General features: G+C 44.4%; 1 protein-coding gene across 8 annotated transcripts in view; it reads left to right on the forward strand.

Moving 5' to 3' along the window:
* Positions 1 to 26636, forward strand: part of MCF2L (MCF.2 cell line derived transforming sequence like) — a 244660-nt gene that overhangs the window by 31978 nt on the left and 186046 nt on the right. Inside the window, exon 1 of one of the 8 annotated variants that reach the window (XM_083168700.1) lies at positions 1597 to 1765. The exons of the other annotated variants lie outside the window; for them this stretch is intronic. The gene's annotated coding sequence lies outside the window, so the exon portion shown is untranslated. Of the gene's footprint in view, positions 1 to 1596; positions 1766 to 26636 lie in introns of those variants that run through there. 8 annotated transcript variants of the gene reach the window in all.

Below are 26636 nucleotides of genomic sequence, written 5' to 3' on the forward strand. Positions count from 1 at the left end.
GTGGTCCCCACATCTGATGAGAGGGGTTGTCAACTTTTCAGAATGGTGTGGCTTGTTCTGTTACTCTACATATATTTTGCTACATATATTATGCATTTCATTGCATCAGTTGTCATTTGTTTGTTTTTATGATTCTCTGTGTCACCGAAACACTGCCATCTGTCGGCAGCAAGTGAAACTACATTTCTTTCTCTCACACATGCACAAACAGAGGCAAGTGAAACTGAAACTACAGGTGACATTTAATAAGATTTTTAGTAAGGTTCTGAAATTGCATGTTTTAAAATTGCTAATTTTTTGGAAGAAATCGACAATTTAATGAAATGCGAGCTGCCATTGGCTGATGGGTGGGCCTAACCCCCGGTATGTGGGAGGAGCCGAGATTGTAAACAAGCTCAACTTGTGCGTAGCCGTTGGTACGGGCAACCGGAAGAGCAGAGCATTCAGCACCAGCGTGTGAGTATAATTTCCTTCAACATGTACCCATGGATACTACTGAAGAAGAGGACTGACCGGCGGTGGACCCTATAGGTACATATTGTATGTGCAATTGTAGCATTTAATAAAACGTTACTTTTCTCGTGTGTACATACATTTGATTTAGTTTATTATTATTTTATCTAAAACTGCTTTTGTTTAACTTTTTTTTTTATTGTGCTGTGAGAATTAAACAGTCAGGAAATTCAGGCTTCCGAAACAAAAACAAAGTATAATTTGGTGTCTGTCCAAATAAGACCTTATCTTTATATTGAAATACCAGCTCAAAAAGAGCCTAAATATGCTCAGCAGTGAAAGGGTTAAATGAGTTTTGCTTTAAAATGAATGCGAAGTGCATCAGTTAATCGCGAGGAGGTAATCTAGAAATAACTGTTCTCTGAAAACGCAATAAAAATCTAAGTCCCTGCAATATTCTGCTTCCTCTTTAATATTTAGAACTTGGAATTTTTAAGCTGAACAGCTGAAGCTTGATTTAGTAATATTCAGATATGAGTTTTTCATTTTGGCTGCACAAATTCACTTGGGGCATTACATGATTGTGTGTTGCTGTCTGAAAGCTGAAGAACCAGTTTCTGGCAATCCTTCATTGCAGAACTCTGTGCCTCACTGTGTGCAGTGACCGAATGTCCTCTCGCTTCCTTTGTCGCCTGCATGGAGGTATCTAGTTCTCGGTTGGGCAGTGGATATAAACATGCCAAATCAGCATGTGATCGGGAAGCGGCAGCCATTAGATCAGGTTTAGGATTTCCAACCTGTTAAACTCAGCTGTTACTGCAGAAATGGCCTTGACAATCTGTTAAGCCTGTTTGCATTTTCCATAACTATGTAATAATTAACCTGATTCCTAAACAGCAACTCAAAACAGCATATCTATTATTAGAGTCCATGAAAAACTCACATAAATATTTCAAGCAAATATTTTTATTGACCTACAAAAAGTTCACTTCAATTCATTTTTTTTTTTTTTCACTTTTGTTTCGGCATGTAAATTTCCTGTGACATACTCTGCAGCGATTGGTTGCCATGGAGATGAACGCATTGAATGTGAAGTGCATAGCAGACATTAGAGCCTGAGCAAGATATTCTGTTGTTCAGAGACCCAGAGGGTGGGTGGCTATTTTGCTTTTGGAAACCTAGGAGAGACTTTCCCCAAGATACAAATAACAGCAAAAAAGCTGGTGCTGACCGCGAATAACATTATGGCAAAACATTCTTCATCTCGTTAGAATCCTGCTGTTCCTCGAAGAAGAGTGAAGGAACTAACGCGGTAAGCTTGTCTTTCTAGGAACGCTGCGTTCTTCTGTATGTATACACAAGAAGCCTGAAACCTTTGTGGTATGGTTTGGCTGTAAAGTAGTACCTTGCCATATTATATACAGAATGCTATTAAACCACTTATTAGGACAGTCTATATACTTTAGATTAAAGTATATAATATAGTAAGCTTTGTTCAATCTTCATAGTCTGGAATAACCGCATTTCTTGAATATTTTTAATACTTGGTTTCGTTTCAGAAATATGTCATGTGAGATAGATAGTTTTTATATTCTTGTCTCATTAAATAAAAATTCTATATATATTGTGTTATTTGTATTGAAAGTCTACATTTATGATCTGCACATATCTTTCTGTTTACGGTTTAGTATATGAGTTCTATTGCAGCACGCATTACAATGAACAGACATAGAGAACTGTTCTTACTTAAGGCCTAGCATGAGCAGCTTAGTTGTAATAACACAACGGGGAGCAGTAATATACCTGTGCGTAGCTGTAATATACCTGTGCGTAGCTGTAATATACCTGTGCGTAGCTGTAATATACCTGTGCGTAGCTGTAATATACCTGTGCGTAGCTGTAATATACCTGTGCGTAGCTGTAGTATATCTGTACATAGGTAGGTACATAAGTTGCTTGAAAGACTTGTATGAAATAAGTCCTTTTAAAGCAACTGGTAGTTCTAGTAACGGGTTGGGATCATTTGGTCGACAGCATTATGGTCGACAGTCATTAGGTCGATATGGGAAAAGGTCAACATGGTTATAGGTCGAAAGGTCATTCGTTCGACGGGTCGTTAGTTCGACAATGTCTAGGTCGACAGTCAAAAGGTTGACATGGGGGGTTTTCACTGTTTTTGTACCTGAATGTCAACACAGTCGACTTGGACACAATTTAAAGCTCGCTCGCTGCTAGGCGTCAGGCACACTATTTTATTCTCCCACCACGCCCTAGTGGATGGTAGGGCATGAAATACCGTCTGTCAGCACATCTTGGCTCAAAAAACTGTGAAAAACCCCATGTCGACCTTTTGACTGTCGACCTAATGAACTGTCGACCTAGAACCATGTCGACCTTTCCCATGTCGACGTAATGGTGTCGACCAGATGACCGCATCCCCTAGTAACACAGCCCAGTGTGCTGCTGCATCAAATAAACTGCTCAGAATCTAACCAAGTTCACATGTTATCACAGTTGCCTATGTTCACAAAGCCATGCAAGCAACTTTTTGAGACAAATAGTTTTGTTATTCCTGTATATTGCCGTCTACACTATCTGTGTCAAAGAAAACTGTATACTGTTTTAATGCAGTTTACACGTGCTAAAAGTATTTTGTTAACCGTAAAAGTGTTTATCAAGGTAAGTATTCGTATTTTCCACTAGATGGCAGTACAGCAGCTTTTTTTGAAAAGCAGCTAAAATTAGACTTCACGGTTTAACTGTTAAGCTGTTGAAACAAATTGTTCCTACAGCCTGTGACCTGTAGTAGCACCTGGGCCATGTACAGTAATCACCACTTGCAGTTGGGCAGAGGTATTTTAACCAAATATTCATCTTTTACATATTTAATTTTTTTGTGGTATTGTGTCCAAATGGTCAATCATAGGTACCAGTACTTTTGTAGTATCATATGGGTTGCTTGTCTGCTCATTTAACATAGAATTTGATGGCAGATAACAACCACTTGCCCAACTATTATGTCTTTTTGTATGGAGCCAATTAACCTACCAGTACATTTTCAGACTGTGGAAGGAAACTGGAGTACCCGGAGCTACCTAGAGAGAACTGGAGCCAGTTAACATACAAGTGTATTTTTGAGAGATGGTAGTAAAGAGTACACGAGGGAACCCACACAAGCATGTGGAGAATATAAAAATGTCACACAGTAAGGTACATAGTGGGAATCAAACCCATGACCTCAGGGCTGTGTGGTAGTAATACTCCATCCTTCCTGCCCTTACACCCTCTGTGGTAACCAATTGCAACACACAACTCTATTGGTAGGATGTGGTGCTATAGATATAAACTTGTGTCATTTAAATGCCTGTTTTAATCAAAATCATAGCATAGTTGCCAACCCTCCTGCATTCTGCAGGAGACTCCCTGAAATAGCAGCAGTCTCCATCATTAGTCTAGCAATCTCCCTCATTTCACCTAGCCCACATTACACTGTTACATTTTTTTGGGAAAAAAAGCAATGAGAGATAGATACATTTACATTGAATCATCAGCACCATGTCCCAGCACTTTAGCAAGTATAGTATCTCTTACTAACTGCTTTGGGGCTTATCTACATTTGGATATAAGTAATTTTAAAAGATTCCTCTCAGATGTAGCAGTACTCACCCACGCTTCTAGGTGCCATGTTTACAATCTCTTTTCACCATCTCTTCATATATGGAACTAGACACGCCCTTATGTTGGAGCATAACACGCCCCCTCAATGGGGCACTGTGAACAATTAAAAAGTAGGCCAGTATGAATCATAGTTAAGAACATAAATAGTTTACTAATATGATTTTATACAAAATATCATCATACTGTATGTAAAGTTTCTACTTTGCTGGACAGCCTGACTCTGCCGGGCTCTGCTGGTTCTGTAGTTAAAAGCTCACCAGCTTTAGATTTCAGAAGAATGGAGGATTCTGGAGGGAAAAGGACAGCGATACCCTTTTCACGGTACTTGTTTCCTAGCACGGCGCCCACGACGGCGCTTCGTGCTCGCCACACTATCTAAAGTCAACTCCACGCCGATGTGGATGGTGGGGGTATGAAAAGGTCGGAGGACGCGTACCGCCACCCCGCGCGGGCTCGCTGCGCTCGCCACGCTTCGGGTTGGCGTTGATAGTGGGGGTGGCGTGGGGGTGCTTTTAACATTGTAAGCACCCATTACGGTGCTTATACAATTAATAATCTTATAGGAGGCCCATTTAACATTGAAAACACCCATTAGGGTGCTTATACAAATTTTAAATCGTATACCATTGTATATGGCATACAATGCGATGGTATACGATTTAAAATTGTATTACATCGGCTGCCATCGCGTAACATCGCATACCATTGTATGGCTTATGGTATGCGATGGGCGCCGTGCTAGGAAACAAGTACCCTTTTCACTAATAAGACCTGGGAATTTCACGTCTCCAACCTGGGTCTATTAACCTGGCTTCAAATAGGTCTTCAAACCCAATTTTACACATGGCAGCTGGACCCAAGTTATTCCTGGGACATTGCTGTTCATACCAGGCTTCTGTCTTCTAGTGACCCGTGTCCTCTTGACAGGCAGTGGGCGCTTGGAGATGATATAGTCTCCAAGCACCACTGTGCCTGACAATCGGCACCTTTTAGGCATGCCGTTTATACTACAAATGACTCGAGTTGGACCCAGGAATAACTCTTGTACTTAGCAGGGTTGGGGACATGATATTCAGTCCTGTTTTTTTTCGGTTCTGACATAGCCAAATACGTAGTAAGTAAAACAAGACATTTTTTCCCTCAACACACTGAGCAATGCTAGTAACCAATCTAGAACACTACATGATAATAGAATTCAGCCAAATACGTAGTCAGTGCACATGCACCAGAAAAAGACAAGGGTATATACAGTATGCTATGTCAGAAAGGGGTATTAGTGATATTAGTGTATAGCAGCTTTAAGTTGCCTTTTATGTAGAGATTTACATTTCTGTATTACATTTCATTACAATCATAACAGACCAATGCAAAACTTAGGCACTAAATGAAGGAAAGTAAAAACTTATTATTTTGTTGTATTTTCTGAATATTTTCCTTATTCTTTGTTCCCGAAGGCAGTCTAGACTTACAGTACTCTGATCTACATACAACAACAGGCAGTGGCTCTAGCAAGAGTAATTGTAAATGCTTGATTGCTCGTGCCTTGAGGTTCTGTGGTATTTTGAAAACTGCAAAGGAATCACTGTCCAGGCTACTCTACTCTAGCATGGTTCAGTATTTGCTAACAAAACCAGGTAGTCAACAGATTGGATGCATTCCTATGTTTAAAAAATATTGTTTAAAAAATATTTGATTATTTTAGCCAAAATTAAGAATCCCCCTTAACCTATGAGGACAAATGACAAAGGTTTTCCCAGAAACCATTTCTTGTACATATGGTTACACAACCCAACCCATACCATCTCTGAGGACCACGGAGCACTACAAGCTGCATGATGTCCTGTATAATGAATATGAAGTGAACATATTTCCTTCAGCCGATTAGGTAATCTATACACACTTACCAATGTAATGCCCGATATTCGGGCCAGACATTGCAACTTAAATTTGCTCGCCATCTTTGATGTCTGTGTAGGCAGCCACCTCAGCCAATGATGTATGGGTAGACAACGGGTCATTTGTATACACTTGTAGATGCACTGATGTATCTTTTTTAGGCATATTGATTGACTGTGCTTCAGAGCCGACCTGATACGTCTGTGAACAATGTCATTTACAGATGAGCGAGATAAAGCCACTGTTTCCATAACATAGGTGGCCTACTTGGAATGTGGGTGGCCACTTGGAACGGGTCAGACCCTGGGTGGGGTGGGGTGACGGGGAGGAGGAGGGGTTGACGGGGAGGAGGAGGGGTTGATGCTGGGGCTGCAGATGATGCTGAAGATAAGTGGATCAGCTGATTTATATAATGTTCAGTATATACTGTGTCTGTGTGTACATTTATTTTTGTGTCTTGACTGTTAATTGAAAATCCAACGCCACTTGGCGGGTTCATTGCCTTTGTATTTCTATTACATTACAGAATATATAGAAGTCTATAGTTGATGCCTTTTTCACCCACTCTTTCATGATATATAAACCTCTACAGAAATATGAATGTCATATGCACAAATTTTCAAAAGAATTCTGGAGTAATAGAACAGTATCACATGACTAAATATTTTTAAATGGCCTACATGAAGGCCATATTGTAGCCTATATATATAAAAATCTTAATCAAGCAATGCTAATGTTTGTCATATTGACACATGCTAATATCATACCTCCCAACTTTTTCAGTTGAAGAATAGGGACACTCACGCAGCACCTGAAAAGGGGGCGTGGTGTATGTAAATGAGGGTGTGGCTAATGCAAATTAGGCAGCGTCCCCATTTTCGCCTGCTGAATAGGTGCTGTACGCATGCGCACAGCGTCTATTTTTTCAGATTGGGGATTCCCAACTGCCCCCCCCCTGCAGCGGGACATTGACGGTCGCGGGAGGGACGTGGGAACGTCCCCAAAAATCAGGACGTTTCCGCGTTTAGCGGAACAGTTGGGAGGTATGTAATATTTAGTTATATTTGTAATCTCGGATGCATGTCATTATTAATGGCTGAGCTGAAAACAACTGTTGGATTTGCATCCTATGTCTGCAATAGTTTGTATTCCACTGGTATGTGCGGCATGTGCAGTATAAATCTGTGTTTCAGTTCAAGTATTAAGCAATGTTCTAGAGGGAAGTGGCATTTGGGATTGTTTCAGGTTTTTATTTAAGTCGCCTAGTACTTTAACATGTTTTACTACTTTTGTCATCTGTCAATGTGTCAGTATTTATTTGCTGATTTGCATATTCTAAGTTGAAATCGCTCACTATGCCTGTTGATGAGCATTGAATGACCGAGGATCTTGTTTACTATACTGTACAGAGCACATGGTGAGGCATGTATGATAACCTGGGAAGATACACATACTGTACATTGCCATCAGTGAAAGCCAGTGGCCCAAATCCCTGTTCAGATAATGGCCTTTAGGGATGCATGCTACGGGTTCTTGCACTTTGTGTTTTACTTTGTGTGCTCAAACTCTACAGTAAGCAGCCAAACAGGAATCAGTGTTGTGTATTCTCCGTGTACGCTTCATTTACAGTGGACTTGGATGCAGCTCACTCCATTGAAGTGCAGCAGTGTGTATAATAATTGTTAGCTAGTCAGACCTTGCCATCAATCGGTCTGCAGAATTCCATCACGAACCTTACCTGGTTAGGTAGAACCTTTAAGCTGCTGTTGTGGGATGTTGTACCAAAATTGTAATGCTGTGTACACACGGTCAGATTTCCTTTCCGATGTTGACGATATAGTTTTAACCCTTGCGATCCCGATTCGATCCCGACGTGCGTTCACGTATCGGAAGCCAGAAAGTCTTGGCTGCCTTGTCTATATAGTGCAGATCTGCACTATATAGTCAAGATAGGATGCAAATCGGATGTGCCTTAAGATCCTATCCACGGTCCTATCTGATCGGATCGTGGATAGGATCTTAAGGCACATCTTGTACAATCTGCATGAGATCCAGATGAGATTTTGACTATATAGTCAAAATCTCATCTGGATCTCATGCAGATTGTATGGGCTTTATCCCAAGCGATCCAGATGAGTTCAAGATGCGCGCTCCCATATCTCAGCCAGAAAGTCTTGGCTGCCCTGTCTATATAGTGCAGATCTGCACTATATAGTCTAAATTGTATGCAGATAGTCTAAATTGTAATCGCATCTGGATCTCATGCAGATTGTACAAGTGTGTACACAGCATTACCATGTGTACACACCATAAGACAAATGTGTGCCTATGTGAGAGCTCTGGACGTTTTAGCCTTCCAATCCACACTTAAAGGGACAGTGTTGAGGATAGTGTTGGTACTTGATTATGTAAGAAATTATGTCATTTCCTATCAGATAATGGGCGGGATGTATTGAAATACATCGCTGCCGCATATGTACTAACATATGCGGCTGGCATCGCGGTGCGGTGACGGAGGCCCCCCGCGATACCTGTACTCTGGTGTGCGGGGGGTCTCCGTCATCTCCCTGCCGCCACGCTCTCCCCTCACGCCGGGGACAGCTAAGCATGCTGTCCCCGGCGCCGCCTCCTCCCCCATGCAGCCGGAAGGATGTCCGGCTGCTTCACTAGGGGGAGGAGGGGTTTACCTTCCAGGGTCCAGGAGGACCCTTCAGGAAGGTAAGCCAGAGGGGGGGGTCGTCGAGGCGGCGGGTTTGCGTCGGCGGGCGGCGAAAAGAAGCCCATAGGGTATCGCCACCCAAAGGTGGCGATACCATTCAGTGCGGTATCATTTTTGATACATTGGAAAATGCGGTAAAACCGGGGGTTTTACCACATTTTCCATTTGATACATCTCGCCCAATGTTTGATTTTCTAGAGAATATGGGAAATAAAGGTGTTAACAGGGAACTGAATAAAAGTTCCAGGTGCCATAGGCTAATACACCTGTAATGAAGTTTATACAACTGGCATGTACAGTAGGATCTAATGCTTGTGGCGTGGGAAGTAGACTTTGGCTTAGGCTGCCCAGCTGGCACTGTAGCACAATGTACATAAAGTAATTGTTCCATTAGTACGTTACATTGGTAGCACTATCTGGCTGTACATCGGAACAGGTGATCGCTAACAAGCGTGGAATAAATTAGGCATTCATTTTATTCCTTGGCTGTTTCCAGCAAGGTGTCCCTCCCAGTCCTGGCCCCCTAAGCTGTAGCCTAATCAGCCTAATGATTAATCAGGCACTCAATATGACAGGCCTGGTTTTGGAGTAATGCAGTAGTGGGTGCCTTGACTCGTCCCTGTTGCCAGGAGTATTCAGAGGTTTGTCCGGCTCAATTTTTTTTTTTTTTTTTTTAACGGAGTTAATTTTTAATCTTTGCTTGCTGGGACAATGCAGTTGAAAATAGTTTACTATAGCAGCAAAAATCTCTCTTACTAGATGCCCTGCAGGAAGCTCCTTGTTATTTGATATTCATGTACTCCGTCCAGCTGGGATCTGAAGATTCCGCTTTGGTAAAACAGTCTTCTAGCCTACTGCAGCTAACTGACCTAGGACATTTGCGCTAGACCGCAGTTCTTATTGGGAATAATGGGCACTGCTGTCTGCCACATTGGGCTTTAATTATATAGATCTCACACTTTTGTGCTATATCCACATGACTTTTCAGCTTCTTATAAAAGGCCAATGTATATTGAGTGTGAGCAGGAGATGGGGGCTATGACCATAGTCAAGTTATGACCGTTCTCAAACGATGGAAGCGATAGAAGCTTTATTTTCTATTTGTAATTATTGCATACCTCACAACTTTTGTCCTGACGAGCCGCGCGAGCGCCCGAAAAGGGGGCGGGACGTATGCAAATGAGGCCGCGGCTTATGCTAATTAGCCGCAACCTCATTTTCATACGAGAATAGACGCTGTGCGCATGCGCACAGCGTCTATTCTACTAGATTGGGGGGTCTCCCAACTGCCACCCCCCGCAGCGGGACAATGCCTGCCGCGGGTGGGACAGGACCCGAAAATCGGGACTGTCCCTCTAAAATCGTGACAGTTGGGAGGTATGATTATTGCAAAATTTCAGTAAAAACGTATTTGAAAAAAAAATGCATGCTCATAAATAAACACAGAGACCTACTTACATTTATTACAGACTAGCTGACCCGCCCGGCGTTGCCCGGGACAACCTTGGGTGTTTTTTTTTTATTTCCTAAATTGCTGTAAAATGTTGTCTTCTGCTGCGTTTATGGCTCAAGATTGTAATTTACAAAAACCTCCATCATAATGTTATAATGTGTTTGCATTGATACTCTATATCAGAAATGAAATCAGGGGTGGTGGTGTTGTTTGAAACGCACCACTCCTGACTTGATAGCTTGTGTGTGTTGATGAATTCCACATCCACTCCTGAGATTTAGCACCTATGATGCATTTATTTTTGTGTGTTTGTGTGCGTTGTACTGTTTTTGTGTGTGTTGTAGTGTATGTGGGTATGTGTACTGTGGTGTGTTGTGTTGTATCTGTCCAATGTGTAAGTGTGTGAGGTGCGCTACGTATAAATATGTGTGTGCAATGGTCGAAGTGGAAATTTTGAAGTGGGTCAGTTATGGGAAATTAAAGGCTGAAGTAATGTGCACATTCCAGAAAAAGAGGGTGCCGCCACTCAAAAGGGGGCATGTCCTTGAGTGTAGTGTACCATGCTGTATGCCCCTTGTACACATTATGCAAAACAGTAGTAGATCCCCTGACACTTGCCCTTAATTATTATGCCATGTGGAAAGAGCCAAAATTCCTCTTATGCGACACAGAATGAGCAAATAAATTCATATTCTACCACCCAGAAAGAGCAAAAATGTTCATTATGCTACATAAATTGAGCCAAACTTCACGTTATGCAACATGGATTGAGGCAAAATTTGCATCATGCCACCTGGAATAAGCCCAAATTCACATCATAGTTACATAGTAGGTAAGGCTGAAAAAAGACTTGCGTCCATCTAGTTCAACCTGGTATAGATATCCATTGCTGATTTGGTAGGTTCTGGTATTTTACAGACAATTTATATTTCTTATTTGTACCCATGGATGTTTTTCTCCAGTAAATGTTTGTCCAACTTTGCCTTGAACGCATTTAATGAGCCAGCCGTTACCACCTCTCTGGGAAGAGAGTTCCAGTTTGACTGTTCTGACCGTAAAGAAATTCTTTCTACTAGCTGAATGAAATCTTTTTTCTTCTAATCTATACTCATGCCCTCGCGTCCTAGATTCCTTTCTATTAGAAAAGAGGGTGTGTGACAGTTCCTTATATTGGCCCTTGATATACTTGTACATGTTGAGCATGTCCCCCCTTAAACGTCTCTTTTCTAATGTAAATAGTCCCAAATTGCTTAATCTCTCCCCGTAGCTTAAATTCTCCATTCCCCTAATAAGCTTTGTTGCTCGCCTTTGGACTTTTTCTAATTCTATGATGTCCTTTTTATAGTGTGGGGCCCAGAACTGTACTCCGTACTCTAGGTGAGGTCTCACCAATGCTTTATATAGTGGCATAATTACCCATGAGTCCCTAGTTTCCATTCCCCTCTTAATACATGCCAGAATTTTGTTGGCCTTTTTTGTAGCTACATTACAATGGGCACTACATCCTAGTTTGCTGTCTATTTGGACTCCTAGATCCTTTTCAAGTATGGAATTACCCAGTTCCTCTCCACTAAGGTTGTAACTTGCACACTGGTTGTGTCTCCCAAGGTGCATAACCTTACATTTATCTACATTGAACCTCATCTTCCATTTTTTTGCCCACTCATCTAGAATTGCAAGATCATTTTGAAGCATGGTGACATCTTCTGATGATTTGATGACTTTGCTAAATTTTGTATCGTCCGCAAAGATGGATACATTGCTGAGTAACCCTATACCAATATCGTTAATAAAAATGTTAAACAAAATGGGCCCCAAAACCGAACCCTGGGGCACTCCACTTAGTACCGGTATCATATCTGATACGGCACCATTCACAACCACTCTTTGTTTTCTATTACATAGCCAATTCCCTACCCATCTGCAAATATTTTCACCCAATCCTAGGTTCTCTATTTTATTAATCAATCTCTTGTGTGGGACAGTATCAAATGCTTTAGCGAAATCTAGGAAAATCACATCTACAGCATTTCCATTATCGAGGTTTTTGCTAACCTCTTCATAGAACCCTAGTAGATTAGTTTGGCATGAACAATTTTTCACGAACCCATGTTGGTTAGTACTGAGTAGACGGTGATGATCTAAATATTCCTGGATACCATCCCTTAAAAATCCTTCAAATAGTTTACCCACAATTGATGTTAAACTAACGGGTCTGTAATTAGCGGGATCTTCCTTTTTTCCTTTTTTGAATATTGGCACTACCTCTGCTATTCTCCAATCTTTTGGTACTATACCTGACGATAGTGACTTGCTAAAGATATAATGTAGGGGGTAGCTAGTTCATCCCTTAATTCCATTAATACCCTCGGATGAATCCCATCTGGCCCTGGTGATTTATTTGTTTTGAGTTTGCTTAGCCTCAGTATTATTTCCTTCGGCATGAAATCCACAATGAGATCTGGCTTATTTGTCCCGTTTGTGGTAAATGTTCGTTCCACAGTCTGCTCTCCCTTAGTAAATACTGATGAGAAGAACTCATTTAACAGTTTTGCTTTTCCCTTGTCCTCAGTAACACTTTTTCCACTAGTATCAGTTAGTGGGCCTATGTTTTCCTTAATTAAACGTTTACTATTTATGTATTTAAAAAACTTCTTTGGGTTGGTTTTGCTTTCAGTGGCTATGCACTCTTCATATAATATTTTAGCTGCTTTGATTACCCCTTAACAAGTTTTATTTGATTCTTTGTATTTTGCAAACGCCTCCTCATTCAAGTTATTTTTATAGAATTTAAAGGCTCTGGTTTTATTGTTGATAGCTGATATTGAATGTATTCAATAGTTAGTGAATCAAGCATCTTTTTTAGAGTATCCCACATTTCCTCTGCATTTTTTCCCTCCATAACCGTTTCCCACCCAATTCCTGTTAGGGCTTCCCTGAATAATTCAAAGTTTGCTTTTCTGAAGTTTAGTATTTTTGCAGATCCTTTTTGATGTAATTTACTGAAGTTGATTTCTAGTGAAACCATATTGTGATCACTGTTCCCTAATTGTTCAATTACTTTTGTGTTTGAAACTAAGTCTGTGTTATTTGTTAATACTAAGTCCAAGAGTGCCTCATCACGAGTTGGAGTTTCTACCGTTTGTGTAATAAACTGATCTTTAAGTAAGCTTAAGAACCCATCGCTTCTTGCTGATTTACCTGTTTTGGTTTCCCAATCAATGTCGGGTAAATTAAAATCCCCCATAATTAATACCTGACCCTGATTTGATGCTTGTTTGATTTGGTTTAAAAGAAGAGACTCTTCCCTTTCGTTTATATTTGGTGGTCTATAGCATAATCCTCCTGGATTGAGCCAAAATTCACATTATGCCACACGGATTGAGCAAAAATTCACATTATGCCACACGGATTGAGCAAAAATTCACATTATGCCACCCGGATTGAGCCAAAATTCTCAATATGCCACATGGTGGGGTGATGTAGGGACAGAGATGGCGGGGTGACGCAGGGACAGAGATGGCGGGGTGACGCAGGGACGGAGATGGCGGGCTGACGCAGGGGCGGAGATGGCGGGCTGATGCAGGGATAGAGATGGTGGGGTGACGCAGGGACAGGGGTGACTGAGGGACAGAGGTGACGGGGTGACGCAGGGACAGGGGTGACGGGGTGACGCAGGGACAGAGGTGACGGGGTGACGCAGGGACAGAGGTGACGGGGTGACGCAGGGACAGAGGTGACGGGGTGACGCAGGGACAGAGGTGACGGGGTGACGCAGGGACAGAGATGGTGGGGTGACGTAGGGACATGCACCTCTATGTCACACTACATGTGACATTCATCCCACCTGCTACCTGTCACATTCATCTGACCTGGCTCCTGTTTATATCAGTAGAGGAAGCCCAACCTCCAAACCGCAGCATCCTATGGTCAGTATGGAGGTTGGACGGGGGTCACACACACAGCCTCTGCTGCTGTCTGCTGTAACAGCAGCAGAGTCAGGGAGAATGTGAATGGATGTCTGTGTGCAGCATCCATTCTACTCGCAGACGGTGCTGGGCTTGCCCCCAGGGCGATGATCGGCGGTCCTGGCAAGGGTGATCGCTATCCCAGCGCTTGGAGATGATGTCATCTTCAAGCACCACCTCCGTCTACACTGCAGGTAGGCACCACAGTGTAAACGGTGCAAATCCCGTATCCGACTTGGCTTGGATCCGGGTTTTTTGGTGTAAAAGGGGGTATAAGTGTGTGTGTGTGTGTTGTACTGTTTTTGGGTGTGTTGTAGTGTATATGGGTGTGTATGTGTTGTACTGCTTGTGGTGTGTTATGTATGTGTATGTGTGAGTGTGTTGTGTGTATCTTGCCAATGTGTAAGTGTGTGTTGTATGCCACGTATAGTATATGTGTATATGTGTGCTGTGTGTGTATATGGTGTACTGTGTGTGTGATGTGTGTGTGTGTTTACAATGTGTACGTGTGTGTGTGTGGTCTATGTATTTCCCCAATTATTCCCAATTGTTGAAAGCCTTCACCATAATGCTAGAATGTGTTTGCATTCATACTGAAAGACAGCAATGAACTCAAGTGTAGTGGTGTTCCTTTGTCTTCGGTTTTCCAGATCGTCGATTTTTTTTCCAGATCATTAACCCCTTCCCGACATTTGACGTATATATACGTCATGGCCGGGATGTACTTCCCGACACATGACGTATATATACGTCATGACTTTAAACTGTCCCCGCGTCTATAGACGCGGTGACAGTTTAAACATGTCTGCTGTCCCTGACAGCAGACATGTCCCTGCATGCCCAGGGGGGGTGGCGATGCCTCCCCCCCCGTCGGCTATCGCTGTGATTGGCTGTTCAATGTGAACAGCCAGTCGCAGCGTTTTCCTGTGTTACCGGCGAATCAGACGCTCGGTAACACAGGTGTCAATCACCGCCGGGTGTGAGGGGGCATGAGGGGGTCACCGGTGATGACCACACCTCACCCCACCTGCCCCCAAGGCTGTGATTGGTCCGTCGGACCGACCGACCAATCACAGCCAAGGCGCGTCATTTAAACTAACGGTGACTGCGCTGCAGACGCCATTCCGGTCTGGAATTGCGTGCAGAGCGGTCACCGGCAACTCTGTCGTGCTATACATACCTGAACCTTGCCTGATACTTACCTGATCACCGCTGATCACCGCTGGTAGCGTGCTGCCAGCAGCTGGATGCTTCCTGGATCTTGTGACTTCCTGTGTCCTGCTGCTGCAGTGTCATAGAGTCACAGATCGTGACAGATCGTGACAGATCGTGATAGAGAGTGCTATATTTTGTGTCTGCTGCACCCCTTTTGTGCTGATCAGTATATCTGTGCTGATCAGCAACTTTTTTTTTTTTTTTTTAATATATATATATATACCTGTCAGTTGCACCAAAGGTTGTGCTGCCTGTGCAACTGACTGCTGCCCCCCCTTTTGTGCTGATCAGTTTAAATTAATTAACTGATCAGCAACTTTTTGGGGGTCCAGGGTTTTTTTTTTTTTTATATATACCCTGTCAGGTTGCACCCACAGTTGGGTGCCTGCTGCCCCTCACTGCTAATCAGTGTTGCATCACTGCATCACTGCATCTGCATCACTGATCTGCAGGGTTTTTTTTTGGAGAGTGCAGTGGGGTTTTGTTTTTACACCCACGTTGCTTTTGTGGGTGTCCTGTGGCCGCTGATCAGTGACGTACATCACTGAACAGCATTTTTGGCACAGGGTTGATATAATTTTTTTTCTGCAGTTTTTTCACCTTCATCCAGGATGGGGTACTGAGGTCTTATAACCTTGGGGATTAGAGGGTATCCGACAGGAGACAGGCACATAACATTTTCTTCAACCAGGGTGTGCTGGCTCCTCCCCTCTATATCCCCCTACTAGCCAGTTTTAGAAAATGTGCCCTCAGGAGAGGATGCACACTCCTGGAGCTCCAGAGAGTTTTTCTTCAATTTATTTTAGTTTATTATTTTCGGGTTGCTGTTTGGGCTTAACAGCTTCCCTGCGACGAGGGAAGCCGGGGTAGGGACTGCTGCAGGCCTTTCAAGGAACCGAGCTGATCCCTGCTGCAGGTCCACCGACCTGAGAGGGTGCTGTTACCGCGGGCATTGCGCTGCAGCGAGCACACCCCCAGCTGCCGCACACCCCTGGCTCAGCCTGAAAACGTCGGTGGTGAGTGTTAACCGGGTCCCCTCAGTGGGGACGCTGGTTTTGCGTGCGGCATAACGGCGAATGGCGGCGCGGTGGCCCTGCACAGGGATCGCGCGCAGATGTTTTAACACTGCAGTCACGCCTACACTGGATGCCAGGCATTGCCACTGGACCACCAGGGCATATACCGCTATGTGGGAATATCCTTTTTTTTAAAAGGATTACCAGGCGCCAGTATAAATATTAGTATAGCCCGGACGCCATTACAAGGGCGGGGCTTAGCTCAGAGCGGGACCTGAGCGCGCCTGTACACTGCTTCCTGCTTCTTCTCATGCTGTTGGCGCCATTACAGCAGAGCGGAGATCACTCCTCAGCGCAGCCTTGAAGGGAGAGAGATCGTTCAGCAGAGACAGCAAGTATAGCGCTTGATAGCGCTTCTTGTGTGCTTTAAGCCACAGATAGCAGCACACAGTATTGTTAATATTGTGTTTGTGCATAAACGCCGGTCTATCAAATCGATAGCCCAGGTTACAGGGTGCTGGTGTCCTCCATTTTACTCTGAGTCCCCCACTGCTAATTAAGCAATTTTACACTGTCATATAGATATATGTGATCCTGCACATAGCGTGTTAGCTACATATTTATCTACTGTACATTCACTGTGTGTGTGTTCAGCGTGATTGCAGTGTGTTTAGGGGGTATTATCTCTCCAACATGGTGAGAAAAATAACTTGCATGATTTGCAGCAACAAGTTTGCTCCCAGCACTACCTCACAAGTCGCTTGTGACCAGTGTATGTCACCTCAGCTCAGTAGCATGTCTCCGCAGCGCAGTAGCTCGCAGACTGACTCCCAGGAACCTTCATGGGCTACTGGTATGAAAGCCATGTTAGAGACTGTCTCATCACAGCTGGCGACAAATAATTTACAGACTAAGCAAGTCCAGCAGGATTTAAAGGTCCTGTCAGCAAGGGTGGATATTCTTACACCCATGCCAGGGGTGTCCCGCAAGAGGGCACTTGAGGCCATGGCACCTGACTCCGATATGGACGATGGTGATGGCAATGGTGATGGCGATGGTGACGCAGATGATATTGTAGATTCACAAGCGTCTCAGTCTAGCATTCAAGGTACTGAAAACCTAGTCCTTGCTGTTAGAGAAGTACTAGATTTACCTCTAGCCACACCAGTGGAGGGTGACCCATTCTTTGTGTCACACAGAAGGCAGGACTTAGTTTTTCCTGAACAGTCTGACTTAGAAGAGGTGTTCAAAGCTGCCTGGAAAAATCCAGAGAAACGTTTTACATTGTCCAAACGTTTCAAATCCACCTTCCCTTTTGACCCCACGGGCAGGAAGGTGTGGGAGGAACCCCCTGTTGTGGACGCTTCAGTGTCCCGCCTCTCAAAAAAGGTGGTGCTCCCAGTCCCCGGTACCTCTACCTTAAAAGACGTGGTAGATAGGAAACTATATAGCACAGTAAAGGCTATGTATACAGCCAGTGGGGCATCCCAACGCCCGGTGCTTGCTAGTTGTTGGATGGCAAAAGCCATCTTCACATGGGCAGGCCAGATACAAGAAGGCCTGTTGGGGGACATGGATGTGCCCACGGTAGCTGAAAAGCTACGTCACATACAGGACACAGCAAAGATGATGTGCGAAGCACAGAAGGAGTTGGGTGCAATTAATGCCCGGAACTCGGCCATGGCTGTGTCGGCCCGCAGGGCCCTGTGGTTGCGGCAGTGGGTCGCTGACGCGGACTCAAAACGCAGTGTAGAGAGCCTACCCTTCACAGGGGATAGACTCTTTGGGAGTGAACTGGATGATCTGATATCAAAGGCTACGGCTGGTAAGTCCACATTCCTCCCATCAGCCTCCACCCCGGTAAGACGCCCTTCAACAGGGAGTACACAGCAGTCCTTTCGGACCTCTAGATTTCGGTCCAGGGCCAGGGGAGGCTCCACCGCCAATAGAGGCGCCAGAGGTAAGCCTAGGAAGGCAGCAACTGCTGCCACAAGAGACCGTGGCACAGGTGCAGCTCCGCCCAAGCCCGCTGCATGACGGGCCACTCCCACCTCGGGATTTTCCCGCGGTGGGGGCAAGACTGAGGTTCTTCAGTCACGTGTGGGATGCATCAGCCCTAGACCCTTGGGTCACGGCCATTATTTCACAGGGTTACAGGCTGGAGTTCGAAAGAACACCCCCCCAGAGATATTTCAGGTCGGGACTCCCTGCAGCAGCAGAGGATCGCAGAATCCTCAGACAAGCTGTACAAAAGCTGGTCCTAGCACAGGTCATCATACCAGTACCAGCTTCAGAAAGGAACAAGGGTTATTTTTCAAACCTGTTTCTGGTTCCAAAGCCAGACGGGTCGGTTCGACCCATCTTAAACTTAAAGTCCCTGAACCCATACTTGAGGGTGTTCAAATTCCAAATGGAATCCCTGAGAGCAGTGATTGCAGGACTGGAGGAGGGGGAATATCTAGCGTCCATCGATGTGAAGGACGCGTACCTCCACGTACCGGTGTGGGCCCCACACCAAGCCTTCCTGAGGTTCGCAATCCTGGACGAACAATTTCAGTTCCAAGCCCTACCGTTTGGGCTCTCAACGGCCCCACGAGTCTTCACCAAGGTGATGGCGGAGATGATGTCCTTACTAAGGACTCAAGGGATAAACATCATCCCATACTTGGACGACTTGTTGCTGAAGGCTGTATCAGTGTCCAAGCTGCTGGGAGCCATAGAGACGACAAAGCAGCTCCTGTCCCAACACGGATGGATCCTAAATATACCAAAATCTTCACTGATTCCGTCCCAACGTCTTCAGTTTCTGGGGATGATTTTGGACACGGTGGAGAAAAGGGTATTTCTTCCAAGGGAGAAGATTGCAGTGATACAACAACTGTTGAGGGAGGTGCTAGCCCCAGAAAGAGTCTCGGTCTACCTCTGCATCAGACTAATGGGAACTATGGTAGCCTCTTTCGAGGCTCTACAGTTCGGGAGGCTTCACTCTCGAATTTTCCAGTGGGACCTGTTGAGCAAGTGGTCGGGCTCCCACATCCACATGCACAGGTTGATTCGCCTGTCTGTCAAGGCAAGGCAGTCTCTACAGTGGTGGCTACATACGCCAAATCTCCTGGCAGGGAGGATATTCGGGATCCAGAACTGGATCTTGTTGACCACAGATGCCAGCCTCCACGGCTGGGGGGCGGTGGCACAAGGAATGCGATTCCAGGGCAGGTGGTCCTACTTGGAAACTCAGCTCCACATAAACATCTTGGAGCTGAGGGCAGTACACTATGCTCTTCTAGAAGCTCACTCCCTCCTGAAACAGCAGGCGATACAAGTCCAGTCGGACAATGCAACGACTGTTGCTTACATAAACCGCCAAGGCGGCACGAAGAGCAGAGCGTGCATGAGAGAAGCTCTCAAGATTCTGACCTGGGCAGAGACACATGCGGTGGCAATATCTGCCATCTTCATACCCGGGGTGGACAACTGGGAGGCGGACTTCCTGAGTCGTCACGACCTCCACCCCGGGGAATAGAGTCTGCATCCTCAAGTGTTCGGAAGCATTGTAGATCTGTGGGGGCTCCCACAGATAGACTTAATGGCCTCAAGGACCAACCACAAGGTGGTAAGGTATTGCTCAAGGACAAGAGATCCTCAAGCAGAGGCAACAGATGCTCTGACAACGGACTGGGTATCCGACCTGGTATACATATTCCCGCCCCTCCCACTCTTGGGGAGAGTGTTACAGAGGATCAGACATCAGCGGGTGCAGGCAATCCTAATAGCACCGGATTGGCCCAGGAGAGCATGGTACGCAAGTCTGCAAAACATGCTGATAGAAGACCCGTGGCGGCTGCCTCTACGAAGAGACCTTCTGGTACAAGGCCCCTTCGTCTACCAGGACTTAGGGCGTCTTCGTTTGACGGCCTGGAGATTGAGCGGAACATCTTAGCTCTGAAAGGATTTCATTCTTCGGTCATAAACACCATGACCCGGGCCAGGAAGGCAGTGACAGCCTCGCACTACCATAAGATCTGGCGTAGATATGTGTCCTGGTGCGAACACATGAGTTTTCCGCCAGCAGACTTCAAATTGGACCGTTTCCTGCTTTTCCTGCAGGTGGGCCTTGAGAAGGGACTCCGGCTAGGATCTCTAAAGGTTCAAATATCGGCTCTTTCTGTCTTCTTTCAGAAGAAGTTGGCGGTCTATCCTGAAGTCCAGACCTTTCTACAAGGAGTCTTAAGGATACAGCCTCCATTTGTGGCGCCAACGGCGCCCTGGGACCTAGATGTGGTCCTGGAATTTCTGCAGTCAGCCTGGTTTGAACCAGTGGACTCCATAGATTTAAAATACCTCACCTGGAAGACGGTGACGCTACTGGCTCTGGCCTCGGCCAGAAGAGTTTCTGAGCTTGGTGATCTCTCTTGTAAGAGCCCTTACTTGATTTTCCATCAAGACAGGGCAGAACTTCGGACAAGACAGCAGTTCCTGCCAAAAGTGGTCTCGGCGTTCCATATGAACCAGCCGATTGTGGTTCCTTCTTGCTCAGGCCATAAGGATATTCCTGAGTCACTTGATGTGGCTAGAATCCTGCAGATCTACGTGAGACGAACATCAAGGATCCGTAAGACGGAGTGTCTTTTTGTGTTGTATGACGCACAAAAGAAGGGATGCCCAGCATCAAAGCAATCAATTGCTAGATGGATTCGTTCTACTATACAGCAAGCATATGTGTCAGCACATCTGACTATGCTGGCATCAGTGAAAGCCCATTCCACTAGAGCCGTAGGAGCATCCTGGGCGGCTGCTCGGGGTGTTTCAGCTTTGCAGCTATGTAGAGCTGCCACCTGGTCTGGTCAACATACCTTCGTCAAATTTTACAAGTTTGACACTGTGGCCAGGGATGATACCCAGTTTGGGCAGGCGGTGTTGCAACAGGCTCCGCACATTCCCGCCCTTTCTGGAAGCTTTGGGACCTCCCCAAGGTTATAAGACCTCAGTACCCCATCCTGAATGAAGGTGAAAATAGGATTTTAATACCTACCGGTAAATCCTTTTCACTGAATTCTGATGGGGTACTGAGCGCCCGCCTCAGTGCGGGGCCCTGTTGCACAGGTTATTATCCTGTTGATGCCCTTTGCTAATTGCAAAGTCTGGTTTTCTGATAAATTATAGGTCCGTTGACCTGTTTAGGAGCAGCTGAGTTTTGGTGACAAAAATTGCTCCATAAAAAGTAACACAATGACGGGGTTAACTACGTTTAGTTGAGAGAGTTGTTGTGTGTGTTGTGGTGTGCTGGTGCAAATCTCACCACGTTATCTTAATGATTAGTTCCTACCTCACATACGTTATCCTTCCTTCGGGCACAGTTTTCTTAACTGGCTAGTAGGGGGATATAGAGGGGAGGAGCCAGCACACCCTGGTTGAAGAAAATGTTATGTGCCTGTCTCCTGTCGGATACCCTCTAATCCCCAAGGTTATAAGACCTCAGTACCCCATCTGAATTCAGTGAAAAGGATTTACCGGTAGGTATTAAAATCCTATTTTTAAATTGTTTTTTTTTTTTTGGAGAGTGCTGTGGTTTATTACACCCACGTTGCTTTTGTGGGTGTCCTGTGGCCGCTGATCAGTGACGTACATCACTGAACAGCATTTTTGGCACAGGGTTGATATAATTTTTTTTCTGCAGTTTTTTTTAATTGTTTTTTTTTTTTGAGAGTGCTGTGGTTTATTTTTTTTTTAAATTGTTTTTACACCCACGTTGCTTTTGTGGGTGTCCGGTTGCCTTTGAGCGCTGTTCAGTGACGGACGTTACTGTCCAACATCTGTGCTCAATTTTTGGCGCAGGACCTTTTTTTTTTTTTTTTTTTTTAACCCCTTCAATTTTTTATTTTTTTTTATTGGGATCAAATTCCTGTATAAAGTATTTTTTTTTCTGCACTACATACACACTACACACTACATACCCCCCGTGTTGAAATAAAGTTTGTACCCCCCAACACTATACACGTGTTGAAACATTACACTTACAGAAACACAAAAATAAAAATGGCATCCCAAATGTCATCCCAAATGTCATCCCAGTCATCCAGAAGAATGTATTCAGCGGAGGAGGCATATGCCATGCTTGCCTCTGACTCTGACACAGCCAGTGATGCAAGCGGGGAATTTGAAGGATTCGTCTTAAGCTCCTCTTCCTCCTCTAGTGATGAGGGACCCCCTCAAAGACGCCCCCGTAGAGCAGCTGAGACCCCCCCCCCCAAATGATTGATCCCTTATGGACCCCACCACCAGACAATTTTGAGCCCCAGGTTCCTGAGTTTTTGGCCATCCCAGGAATCCAATTTGATTCAACAGGTCTCAGCGAAATTGACTTTTTCAAATGATTTTTCTCTGATGATTTTATAAATTTAATGGTGGACCAAAGTAATTTATATGCCCAGCAGTTTATTGCTCAAAACCCCACGTCATCATTTGCTAGGTGGACCCCTGTCGATGCAGTAGAGATGATGACGTTTTGGGGTCTGGTGTTACATATGGGCATAGTAAAAAAGCCAGAAATTAGGCAATATTGGAGTACAGATGTTCTGTACAGCACCCCATTTTACCGTATGGCCATGACTCGGACTCGTTTTGAGACAATCCTTAAATTTTTACATTACACCGATAATGCACAGTGCCCACCTAGAGATGATCCCACCTTTGACCGGCTATTCAAAGTCAGGCCGGTCATTGATCATTTCAGTGCCAAATTTGCAGAGATGTACATCCCTGAAAAATTTATTTGTATCGACGAGTCCCTTATACATTTTAAAGGAAGGGTTAAATTCCGCCAGTACCTTCCCAGTAAGAGGGCAAGGTATGGCATAAAAATGTATAAACTGTGTGAAAGCACCTCAGGGTACACCCACAGGTTTAGGGTATATGAAGGGAAGGATTCAAGAATTGAACCGCCAGAATGCCCCCCCTCCCTCGTAGGTGTTAGTGGAAAAATTGTCTGGGATTTAGTGCACCCCTTCCTGGATAAAGGTTATCATCTCTATGTGGATAACTTTTACACTAGCATCCCCCTGTTTAAGGCCCTTGGTTCAAGAGGTACAGCAGTTGCGGTACTGTGCGCAAGAACCAAAGAGGCCTCCCAAAAACGCACATTGCCCAAGTACTGAGAAGGGGTGAAAGCAGGGCACAATCCACCGAAAATATGTTGTTGGTCAAATATAAGGACAAGAGGGATGTCCTTATACTGACAACAATTCATGGAGACAGTACCACCTCCATCCCTGTACGAGGTACCAGTACCCACACCTCAAAACCTAATTGTATCCTAGATTACAATAAATACATGGGCGGAGTGGATCTTTCAGATCAGGTACTGAAGCCGTACAGTCCCCTGCGGAAAACAAAAATCTGGTACAAGAAGCTGGCCGTGTATATCATCCAGATGGCACTGTATAACGCTTACGTGCTATTCCGTTCTACCAGCCAGAGGGGGACATTTATGCACTTTCAAGAGGAAGTCATAAAGGGCCTAATATTTGGGAACCAGCAGGCAGAGGGCCCCAGTACTTCTAGTACTGGCCCCCGTATTGTACCAGGGCAGCATTTTCCTAACGAAATCCCCTCCACTGCAAGAAAGGGCAGGACACAAAAAAGGTGCAAAGTTTGCTATAAAAAGGGAATAAGAAAGGATACTATTTTCCACTGTGAAACTTGCCCCGACAAACCCGGCCTATGTATAAAGGAGTGTTTTAAAATATACCACACATCTATGGATTATTAGGTTCATCATTTCACCGTGCTTCGGGGGTCTTGCTAATGCCACATAGCACCCACCATTCATTCCACCAGAATCTGAGCTGCAAAATCCAAAAATCACTCCTTCCCTTCTGAGTCCTGCCATGCACCCAACTGGTATTTTTTGGTCACATATGAGGCATTTCCATACTTGGGAGAAATTGGGGCACAGATTTTGGGGTGCTTTGTCTCCTTCATTCCTTGTGAAAATGAAACATTTTGAGCCAGAACTGCATTTTTGTGTAAAAAATGTAATTTTTCATTTGCACAGCCCAGTTGTATCAAAATTGGTGAAACCCCTGGGGGTTTGAAATGTACACTATACCCCTAGATGAATTCCCTGAGGGGTGTAGTTTGCAAAATGGGGTCACTTGTGGGGGGGTTCCACTGTATTGGTGCTTGGGGGGTCTTGCTAATGCGACATAGCACCCACCAACATTCCACCAGAATCTGAGCTGCAAAATCCAAAAATCACTCCTTCCCTTCTGAGTCCTGCCATGCACCCAAATGGTATTTTTTGGTCACATGTGAGGCATTGCCGTACTCGGGAGAAATTGGGGCACAGATTTTGGGGTGCTTTGTCTCCTTCATTCCTTGTGAAAATGAAAAATTTTGAGCCAGAACTGCATTTTTGTGTAAAAAATTTAATTTTTCATTTGCACAGCCCAGTTGTATCAAAATTGGTGAAACCCCTGGGGGTTTGAAATGTACACTATACCCCTAGATGAATTCCCTGAGGGGTGTAGTTTGCAAAATGGGGTCACTTGTGGGGGGGGGGGGGGGTTCCTAACTTTTAGCATCTTATGGTGCCTAGAAACCTACATGGTGCCTAAAAAATAATCTCATAAAAAGGAGGCTCCAAAATCAAGTAGGTGCTCCTTCTATTATGAAGCCTGTGGTTTGGTCAACGTGCACACTAGGGCCACATATAGGATATTTATGAAAACAAAAGAATTGGGGGAATCAATTTTTAGTCACATTTCTCTAGTAAAATCTACTGTGTTCCTTAGAAAAATGTATTCAAATTGCAAATCTGCAAAAAAAATAAAATTTTGAAATTTCACCTACACTTTGTTTTAATTCCTGTGAAACACCTAAAGGGTTAACAAACTTCCAAAATGCTGTTTTGAATACTGTGAGGGGTGCAGTTTTTGAAATGGCATCATTTATGGGGGTGTCTCACATACAAGTCCCTCAAAGTCACATCAGAACTGAACTGGTCCCTAAAAAAATCAGTGTTTGAAATTTTCTTGAAAATTTGAGAATTTGCTATTCATATTTTAAGCCTCCTAGTGTCCAAAAAAATTAAAAGGAGGCTGAAATAATGATGGAAACATAAAGTAGACATATGGTCTATGTTAGTTATTAACTATTTTGAGTGGTATGATTATTTGTCTCACAAGCAGAAAATTTAACATTTTGAAAAGTGCTAAATTTTCCATTTTTTTACGACATTTTGGTATTTTTCAGAAAAAAACACAGACTGTATCGACCCAAATTTACCACTATCTTGAAGTACAATGTGTCACGAGAAAACAATCTCAAAATCACTGGGATAAGTAAAAGCAAAAAAAAGTTATCCCCACTTAAGTGATACATGTCAGATTTGAAAAAAAGGGCTCTGTCAGGAAGGCAAAAACATGCTGCGTCAGGAAGGGGTTAATTAAGGCAAATTGAACCTTGTTTTTTTTTTTACATTTCTAAGTGAAATTTCCCAAAAATGACTTTGAGGTGCACACCACCAGGTCCAGAGGTACCTTGTTGCCAAATTTGGCAGCTCTGAGTGCCGCGGTGTGCCCGCAATGCAACGGACACGCACACACACTCTTCAACTTATTATATAAAATAATCCCCCCACTTGCCTCTAGGGGCGGATGTAAGCTTTTATTGTAGGGGAGGCGGCAGGCTGGGGAGGGGAGTGCTGATCGCACTCAGCAGCTGGATGCGTGAGGCCATCTTGCGATTACATTTTTTTATTGTTGGCCATAAGCAAGTTGATAGCCTGCGCATGGGTGTGGTAACCTGATGGTTTCTGGGAGTTTCAGGGAAAATGCCGGGGTGCCCAGGTGTTTGAGGGGAAGTCGCGTGATGTCAGCTATGGCCCCGTTTCTATCGCTGCTGCTGAGCTAGTCCTACGCTAAGCACAGACCACACCGTGGAAAAATCATTCGATGGTGTGCGGCTTGCGAATGGTTTTGCAGCTATTCACATATCTAGCTAATTTTTCTAAGCCGTTCCAAGCAATTTGCAGGCTTGCACGGGGCGAGATCTCACTGTGGCTGGGGGTATCCGGACTCATGATAGACTCTAGGTCGACAGTCATAAGGTAATCCACTGTTGGTCGACAGTCAAAAGGTCAACAAGGTCCAAAGGTGGACATAGTCAAAGGGTTGGCATGAAAAGGTCGACATGCATTATTTAACAAAATTTATGGCGACGGGCGGTATTTCATACCA

Source organism: Crinia signifera, chromosome 2 (assembly GCF_055691185.1).
Source record: "Crinia signifera chromosome 2, ASM5569118v1, whole genome shotgun sequence".
Classification (NCBI taxonomy): domain Eukaryota; kingdom Metazoa; phylum Chordata; class Amphibia; order Anura; family Myobatrachidae; genus Crinia; species Crinia signifera.